The sequence below is a fragment of the Miscanthus floridulus genome, chromosome 8 (genome assembly GCF_019320115.1).
Source record: "Miscanthus floridulus cultivar M001 chromosome 8, ASM1932011v1, whole genome shotgun sequence".
NCBI lineage: Eukaryota > Viridiplantae > Streptophyta > Magnoliopsida > Poales > Poaceae > Miscanthus > Miscanthus floridulus.
In genome coordinates, this window is record NC_089587.1 from 112,152,565 (window position 1) to 112,161,787 (window position 9,223).

The following is a 9,223-nucleotide window of genomic DNA, read 5'->3' on the forward strand; positions in this document are numbered from 1 at the left end:
ATGATCAGTATATGTATGGGTATCCCATATAAATCGAAGGCAGGCATAGCCACAAACGGGGTGTTCGGCTGGTATGGTTGTGGAGGAATTTGGATGGTTCGGAGGAATTCTAGAGGAATCTGTGAGAGGAAAATACTATTCCGGATAAAAAAGAAGCGGATCATGCCGGGTTTAAGGGCACGCGAACGGTGCCAAAGATATTTAGTCTCAAACAAAACTCCATCTTTTATTCAACTAGCATAAACTATCCCATTTTATTGAATGAACATATGCTTATCCTTCCTTGTACAAAATTAAATTACAGGGAGACCAACAAACAATAGAAATGAAAAGTGGCTATCAGTTCGGCCACTAAAGTTTCAATTCAACAGTAACAATAAACCAGACGCAATGCTCCCTTCCACTAGGCTCAACTTCTAATAAAATGTAAATTCCTTCAACCATCCCATCCTGTAAGGTTATAAATTAAGTACCAGCATGCATCAGTTTACAGCAGCCACTTCCTTTAGTGACTCCACTGTCTTGAAGACTTCTTTCCCCATTTGCTTGCATCCAACCAATATCTGCCAATTGAGAATATAAGTGATGAGGACATCGCCACGCTGGACACACCGACGCCATGGTCTTCCCCAAGTTGCAATTCGTTCCCAACTCAGCTGCCACGTCGCCCTCGGATTCAGCAGACACGTCGTCACTGTTTTGGTCATAACTTTCTCATACGACATCGAAACGGGCCGTTCTTGGATGCGTTGGAAAGGGGACGACGACGCCGTTGTTTTGGATCTGGTCCCAGCTCTAGAAGGTCCGTGGATCATTATGTGTGACCACGGCAAGGTGCTGCATCACCTATTTGGGCCAACTTGGCCATGTATCGTGTCGGGCCTTAAGCCCAAGTTGTGGGCGGCCAACCCCTGGCCGTCCCCAATCCTAGGTCGAGTCTTAGACTATAAACACAGCCGCCACTGCTGCTACACAATTGGGTTTTGTTTAGAGTTTAGTTTTCCATCGAGAAACTGAATCGTTCATTGTAACTGTGGTGACAAATCCTTTTACAGTGATCCAGGGCCCCCGTTCTTGATCTCCTCCACTGTATCGATTAGTCCTTTGGAACCGAGTTCTTGAATCCTCTATTGATATTCGCGTCATTCATATTTGCAATTTCAGATTGCGTGTTTTACCTTCTTACTTGTGCTCTTCGATTCGCTTGCAGGAAAAGCCTTCTTGGCGAGGTCAATCAAGTTGTGCTTGGTTGATAACCAATGGAGCAGTGGTGTAACGGTTGCAGGGTTCGAATCGCGTCTGATTTGAAGACGGATCGCCAACGTCGAGATCTCCACAAAATCGAACTTACTGACTACCTCTCGGAAGATCGGGCTTGTACTCATCAATAAGCCTCTCAGAATGAGATCAACCAAAATTATTCATGCCTTTGCAAACTAGCTCTCACTTTATTCCACAGAGACACGAAAGAGTTAATATGCCTGAAGCACTATGAACCCAAAACAAAACACTATTGCACAACCTGAATGATTTGTTTAATGTGGATCTTCATACCTTCTCTAGGTGAGGACCAAGTACTTGACATGAAACATGTACAATATAAAGCTAACAAGTTCTCCATTTTTTATAGAGAAGGTAGGAATAAAACTTCATTAAAATAACTAAGCAATGCAAAAGCATGAAGGTTGGATTCATTCCACCAAAACTCATGGGATGAACTTATGATGGATCGTCTCAACTAAGGATGAGGTGATTCCTCAAACCAAACACCCCCATAATTCATTGATAAAATGGTTCTGCAAGAAATATATCTTACTGTTCAAGGAGAATAGATGTCCCCAGTTCGGAACCCATGGTTCAGTGTTTCTATAACTGCAGCTTCAATTCTCTTCGCAACATTTTCTTCTCCTAGGCCATATCGCAATAGCATCGCTGCACTAAGAATTGTAGCTGGCCTTGTCCTGCACTCAACACATAACAGGAGGGGAAGCAAATTTCAGACAAACATAATTTAAACCCATCTAGTGTTAGATAATTTTTTGAAATAGAAGTCATCTCAACCTGTCCAGCAATATCTGGGGCAGAGCCATGAATAGGTTAAAAAAGACCAGGCCCCTACATAGAAACAGAATAGCACTTTTAGCTGCATTTTAAAATTTTCAGCAGAATATAATGGCATCTATAAACAACTGAGAGAACTCCAAAGCATTGGAGGGATTCAATTACCGATTCACCAACACTGGCGGATGGAAGCATTCCAATGCTTCCCGTAATCATTGATGCTTTCATCAGATAATATGTCACCAAATATATTGTCTATGAGAATTGTGTCAAACTACGGCAATAAAAGGAAATTAAGATCAACACATCTTCTTCATGCTTAGCCAGGGTTCAATGAATTAAGTCAAGATAAAAGGGGAAATAAGAGAAGCAAACCTGCTTAGGATTCCTAACAAGCTGCATAGCAGCATTATCAACATACATGTGTGAGAGCTCAATGTCAGGGAATTCAGAAGCTAGTGCAGTCGCCCTTTTCCTCCAAAGCATGGAAGCCTACAATATTATTGCAGCAAAAGGGTTGTATGAACTATGTGCAAGAAGAAAGGGTCCACAACCATATACATTTAACCTTTCAAGGGTTTTCTAGTGTCAGCATAATGCTAAAAAATATTTGCATATCAATAACTGTAAATAAAGTCTAAAAATAGGAACACTAATTCTTTATATTTTGTAACCAAACGATGGAATTTCAATTCAAAGACAGGGTCAAGTAACATTTCACATAGAATATCACTTCAAAACAAGTTTTGATATACATTTAAGACAAGTATAAAAAAGCACCTCCATCACATTTGCTTTGTCAACCGAGCATAGTTTCCCTCCTCTCTTGCGAGCAACTTCAATTGCAACACTGTGCGATATGATCAATCTGGGGATGAAACACAGAATTTCACAATCATCAAGGACCAAAATTTTGCAAATGAATGCATTCTTAATTTGAATAATATCAAATAAAGAGTTCTGGATACAAGTATAGATATTCTCCTATGAACCACATCCTGCATCACTAACTGGTTCTGATTAAGGCTTGGATGGCAGATCAGATGTCATCTCAAATAATATATTTTTTTGGTCAAGGGAGAGATGGTAGAATAGCTAATGGGGGTGGAGTCACCTCAGAAGCTGAATAAACTTCTGTGTTGAACCTAATATCCCCCCCCCTATCATTTGTTCCAAAACCCCTGGGTTTGCTGAAGTAGATGCCTGGCACTGTGAAATTACGAGTTCCATTAGGATGAACAATTAAATATTATATTGGTCTTGAAACAAAAACCATAGTCCGTGTTTTATCATAATTCAGTTAGAATTACCTCCAGTTAGCTCTCTGAGAACCATGATGTCAACACCTTTAGCTACCTCTTTCTTCAGAGTGGATGCGTCTACCAACTACGAAGATCATGAGGTCAAAGAAAAAAAAGTAGCTATAACAAGGATAGTCAAGTAACATTAGCTAGAAATACAGTTGTTTCAATTAAAACTTGCATCACAGTTCAGTTTCATAATTGCAACCATGAACAATTAAACAAATGGCCTCAGAATATCCATCGTGGTTTCATGCTTGCATGACCTTATTTTTTCTCGGTACAATTAAGAAGTAACTAAATGTTACCATTCGTTGAACGCATTCAGAGTCAATCAGATGGAATTCAACTCAAACTGACAAGGTAACTATCTAACCTAGCTGTGAGTCCCAGAGCATAGTAGTGCTTATAGAATTTGTACTGAAAACTAAGAGCTGACGTGCTCATACCTGTGGCAACACTATAGCTGGTCGTAGATTGGCAAAACCATGAGTTCGGCATGGAGCTGTAGCAGCCCGGTCTTAGGCTTGCGGTGCTTCTCATTGTTATCCCACTTATAGCTACAACCACGAAATGTCAGGCGGGAGAGCAATTCCAACTGAAGCGATGCAATTCACTGCAGTGCCAATACTGTGGGCTCTAGTGTCTGCTCCTGAAAATGACAATAACAAATCCGCTCACCCTCCAATTGCGCCAAGGAGGACGGCTGTCGGAACCCTTGGCCTATAGTTTTCCAAACATGCCGGCATGGTACTACACGGCACTAGCCCGCCCCAGCACGGCACGCCTGGGCATGGACACGCTAGGCACTGGCTGATGAACCGTGCCGTGCCATGTCGTGCCACCATGCCCGACTCCAGGCCTAGGCACGACACTATCATTCCTGGAGCGTGCCGTGTCGTGCCATGCCGACTCCAGGCTCAGCGTGCCCGTGCCGGCCTAGGCACTAAACTGGTAAAACCCCTCAATGAACTCAGCACAAGCAATTCAAAGAGATCTAAAATGACTAAGTTCACAAAAGATAAAAAACAGATCAGAACACAACACAGCAAAGAACACAAACTTTTGAAACTAAAACTAATTTAAGTAGGAGCTGTGCAATGACTGCCTCATTAAAAACCTATTTAGGTAAAACTCACCCTTGTGAGAAACCCTAAACAGGAAAAGAGTACAGCCAGCACCTAGATTAATTGTTCATTACATCCATCACCACAAGTACAAGTTCCAGTTATTACAGAACCATTACATAAATGGGGAGTGAACTAGTCGACATCAAGATAAAGACCAGCAAAGGCCTCTTCTAGCTCCTTGTCCTCCACCATGTGCTACAGTCTTGTCTCAGCATTCTCCCAATCCTTGATGCAGGTAAGCACCTCTATAGTTTCAGGGTTCAGCCTCCGCCGCCGCTCCTCGATGATCCTGCCAGTTAAGCTAAAAGTAGACTATGAAGAAATGGTTGATACAGGAACTGTCAAAATGTCTTTAGCAAGAACAGAAAGTACTGAATAAGTAAGCTTGTGCTGATGCCACCACTGCATGATGTCAAACTCATCATCCAACTGGCTTACTGTGTCACAGTCCAAGTAAGGATGCAAGTTCACTAAAGTTAGAACTAGCAGTTGCTGCCTGCAGCAAGGAAGTGGTAGAAACACTCCTAGAATGATCAAGACTAGAAGGGAGGGAAGAACAGCCAGCTCCAACATCCAACTCCTCATCATCATAAATTTCAGCCCAAGCTGTTCTTTTCTTACCTAGACAGGGATAGAGGAACAACCCTTTTTAGCCTATTAGAGCCATACATTACATCATACCTGTTATACATTTTAAACAGAAGAGCTCTGGTGTCCAGCAACTTATTAGTGTAGTCAATATTAAAAAGAGAATGTAACTTCCTAAGCACTTTGGTAAATCCCTTAATTTTAGCTCTTGGATCCAATATGAATGCAATAGAATAAAGATCAGGTATGTTCTTTCAGTACTTATTGTATTTGCCAATCATAGGTTGGATAACAGATCTTAGATGTTCATCATGTTGATACCTATGCAGGTGTATAGCAATCTTAACAAGATGATGAATCATAAGTGGAGAAGTAGGATAGTAAACACCAGACAAATCAATAGTTGAGTCATAGAACAGTTCAAGAAATTCCAAGATTTTATTTGCCATAGCCTAGTGATCATCAGTCAAAAGGAAACCACTACCTGAACCTCTAGGGTAATTGGCCTCAATGAAAGTACTGAAAGTACTCTTGTTAGGCAGTAAGTGCTTAAGCATTAGGTAGGTAGAGTTCCATCTAACATTCATGTCTAATCCAAACTTCCTAGGTCTAACACCACTAGCAATGCAATAACTCTTGTATGCAGCAATTCTTTGATTAGAGGAGTTCATAAAAGAGATTGCTGTTCTAAAATCCTAAATGAGAGGATTCACAGCAGTCAATGCTTCTTTCACAATCAGGTTAATAATATGACAAGCACATTGTTGATGCAAAAACAGATCAAAACCCAAATATTCTTTAAGTATAGGTTTCAGTTTATCCATAATATTTTTATTTGCAGATGCATTATCCAAAGTTACAGAAAAAACCTTGTTAAGTATACCATACTCAGCCAGGACAGATGCAACACGCTCAGCAATGTTCTCAGCATTATGGGACACATCAATCAACCTTAAACCAAGTACCCTTTTCTCTAATTGCCAATCAACATTAATGAAATGAGCCACAACAGATAAATAATCTTCTTTAGCCTTTCCAGACCATATATCAAGGTAATAGCAACAGATAAAACAACATTATCCTTTAAATAGACCATCAGTTTATCATGTTCTCATTGTAGTATTTAAACAGATCTCTACCAGTGGTTTGCTTAGAGATAGGTGAAAAATTAGGGTTATGAGCAGTTTTAATATAATCTTTAAATGCCTCAGTTTCACCAATCATAAGAGGTAGGTCCAATCTAGCAAGCATACGAACAAGTTCAACACGAGCTACCTCAGCACTGTACTCCCAATGACGAACAGAACCATCAGAATTAAAAGCAATATGAGTCTGAGTCATGCCCTAGGTCTTCTCAAGTTTCTTAGGACACTTAGCAAGATGTCGAGTAAGATGCCTAGTGCCATGAGCAGAATAAGCAGAGTAGCGCTTATGGCAATGAAGGCAAGTGGCAGCAAACCTGATCTTTCTACCTTTCTCAGTTTTGTAGTGCTTCTCAAAGTCCTCCTAGACAGCAGACGTGGAAGGGCAATTAGAACCGATAGGGCTAACCTCGCTCTGGCCACCGTCGGCATCAGCCACGTCGACTAGGGGGTTGGAGTCATCGACAGGAAGGGGATAAGCAGCAAAATGGCCAAAGAGCATGGTAGCGTCCTCGCAGACATCATCGTCCTCATCATCTCTGACCATCCCGCACATACGCAGCTCGTCATTCTGGGAGTGGTCAAACTCCCCATCGTCGTGTTGCTCGATGTCTAGGGCCATCTCTATCATCTTCGATTCCTCGACGGCTACCACAGTCAATAGATGAAAGCAGGGTTAGGTTGGGGATTAGGGTTTGGGTTAGGGTTAGGGTTTAGCCTTACCTCTACGGCCGGAGCCATGTAAACGACGACGATGAGACAGACCGATTGCACACCCCCGGTACCTCAATGGAGATCGGAGCCCTGGAGGTGGTGGCACCAGCGATGTGGATGATGGACAGATGATGAAGATGCAGCGAGGATGCCGAGAACGAGGCTCAATTGATGTTCAGGGATGAAGAATAAGGGAATAGATGGAGATTGAGGGTGGGAACCACTGGATCTAAGGGAGAAGAGGGAGATTTAGGGTAGAGAGAGAAGAGGGAACCCCCGACCACTGGAACTGACCCCTTACCCACCGAAAGACTCCATGGTGATGACGTCGAGGAGCCCAGGTTACGAGTGTGGCGAAGAGCGGCGAGCAGGCGAGGAGCTAGGGTTATGAGTGCGGCGAGGAGCGGGCGAGCGATAGAGTGAGCGGGGAGAGCCAGAGAGTAGAGGGCGAGAGGCTAGGGTTATGAGTGAGGGGAGTGGGGAGAGCGGCCGCATCAGGCAGCTTATATACTGGACCCCCCGGCCGCCCGACGATCCAATGGCTCACGCCCTGCCTCCACGATCTGACGGCTGCGAGCCGTGCCTGCCCCGTGCCGCCCATTGGAATGGGTCGTGCCTAGGCCGGCACTATGGGTCGACCTTTCGGCCCAGGCATGGGCACGACTACGAGCTAGGCTAGACACGGGCACGAGCGAGGCCAGGCCATACCGGGCTAGGGCTGTGCTTTTTCGCACCGGGCCTGTGCCATCCCGTTTCACGTGATCCGTTTGGAAATTTATACCTTGGCCACGTTGAGCGTCTTGTTGGTGAGCGGCACGCCGGTGGCTTCCACCGTCGAGCCACCCACCAGCTTCTCCTGGAACCGAAGCTCGACGCCTGCGGTGGACAGAAGGAAGCAAACAAGGGGGTCATGATTCTAGTTGGTGCTAGCGCCTTGGAGTTTTAGGGAGCTAAGGCAAGCATTGGAGGGTGATGAGGGGGCTTACCTTTGAGGGCACCGACGAGGGAGAGCACGGCCTTGGTGATGGCGACCACCTCTAGGCCGATGCCATCCCTAGGGAGGAGCGTGATATTGTAGCTCCTAGCCATCGCGGAGCACCAGAAGCTCACCGTTGACACGCTGGTGGGAGATGGCTAGGGTTTTGAGCGGCGTGGCTTATAGAGCCACCACCATTACCACCACTTGCTTGCTTGGCTTCACGTCGCTTGGGCTCTCTACGCCGAACGCAACGTGGCAGATGGCTCAGAACCCAAACCAGGCACAGCACGTCCTGCTGGATGACGGCCCCTACCGTCCCTCACGGCGGCGGCGTCTAGGAGCGGCAGGAAGAGGCGGCGCAGGTGCACGTCGAGGACGCCATCAGTGAACCAGTAGAGCGAGTGGGACAAGAAGGTGTGCGACGCCAGCTTCCGCTAGGGGTGCGGGCAGTGGGCCGTCTTTGTTGTTGGCCGCTTGGTTGGAGGAGGCCCGCGGTGCCAGAGATAGAGGAGGAAGACGACGGGCAAGAGGAAGACGAGCACATAGGCAAGGTGGATGGCTTCCATTGTTGTTGCACGGAGGTCGCATTCATCTAGAATAGCTGCTCGCCGCGCGCCGTAGCAGCAACGCTGCCTCCACCTCTGCGTGGGAGCCTGCCACTGCTGAGGCCATGATGCCAGGACGCCACGACACCGTGCCGTGCGCTCGGTCCGTGTCGCTGCACCACCACGCCCGCTGCGTGCTCCCCCCGCGCTGCTGCACCACCTCCATGTGGGGCACGCCCTAGGTGAGGACGCACGCCGGCAGCGTGAGTGCTAGGGTCTCCTATGCCGATGGCCACTATGTCAGACCCGCCTGCCCATGCCAGAGCTCCTGCGCCATTGCTGAGAGTGAGGGAGAGTGAGGGTGGGAGTAGAGGAGCAAGCAGCTGCTGCCGCCTGCCATTTACACGAGAGAGGGAGAAACATGATAAGTGTGAAGTCCACCAAATAGTGCGCATGCTCCCAGTTCATTGAATGCATGTCGAGAATTAATGGACAGTGTCGACCACCCACGCTTTCCTAGGCCCCAGCACACGTACTCGCATGCGTGCCGACCACCGTACTAATTAGGCACCAGCTATACATGTCGAGAATCCATCGTCCCCTACTATGCACCACCGTCCATTTGCATGCCGCGTACGATCACTAGGGAAGCCCTACTTCATTGAATGCGTCCACTTGCTTCATCTATCCACTGTCGAATGCACGGAGGAAAACCGGTTGTGACGCGCTTCATCTGAGCCTTGAAATTTCTATCTAACGCACC

The 9,223-nt window shown here is 46.0% G+C and overlaps 1 pseudogene; it reads right to left on the reverse strand.

Annotated features, from left to right (window-relative positions):
* Positions 1-482: 482 nt before the first annotated feature.
* LOC136473288 (3-isopropylmalate dehydrogenase 2, chloroplastic-like) lies at positions 483-8,110 on the reverse strand (annotated as a pseudogene).
* Between the last annotated feature and the right edge of the window lie 1,113 nt (positions 8,111-9,223).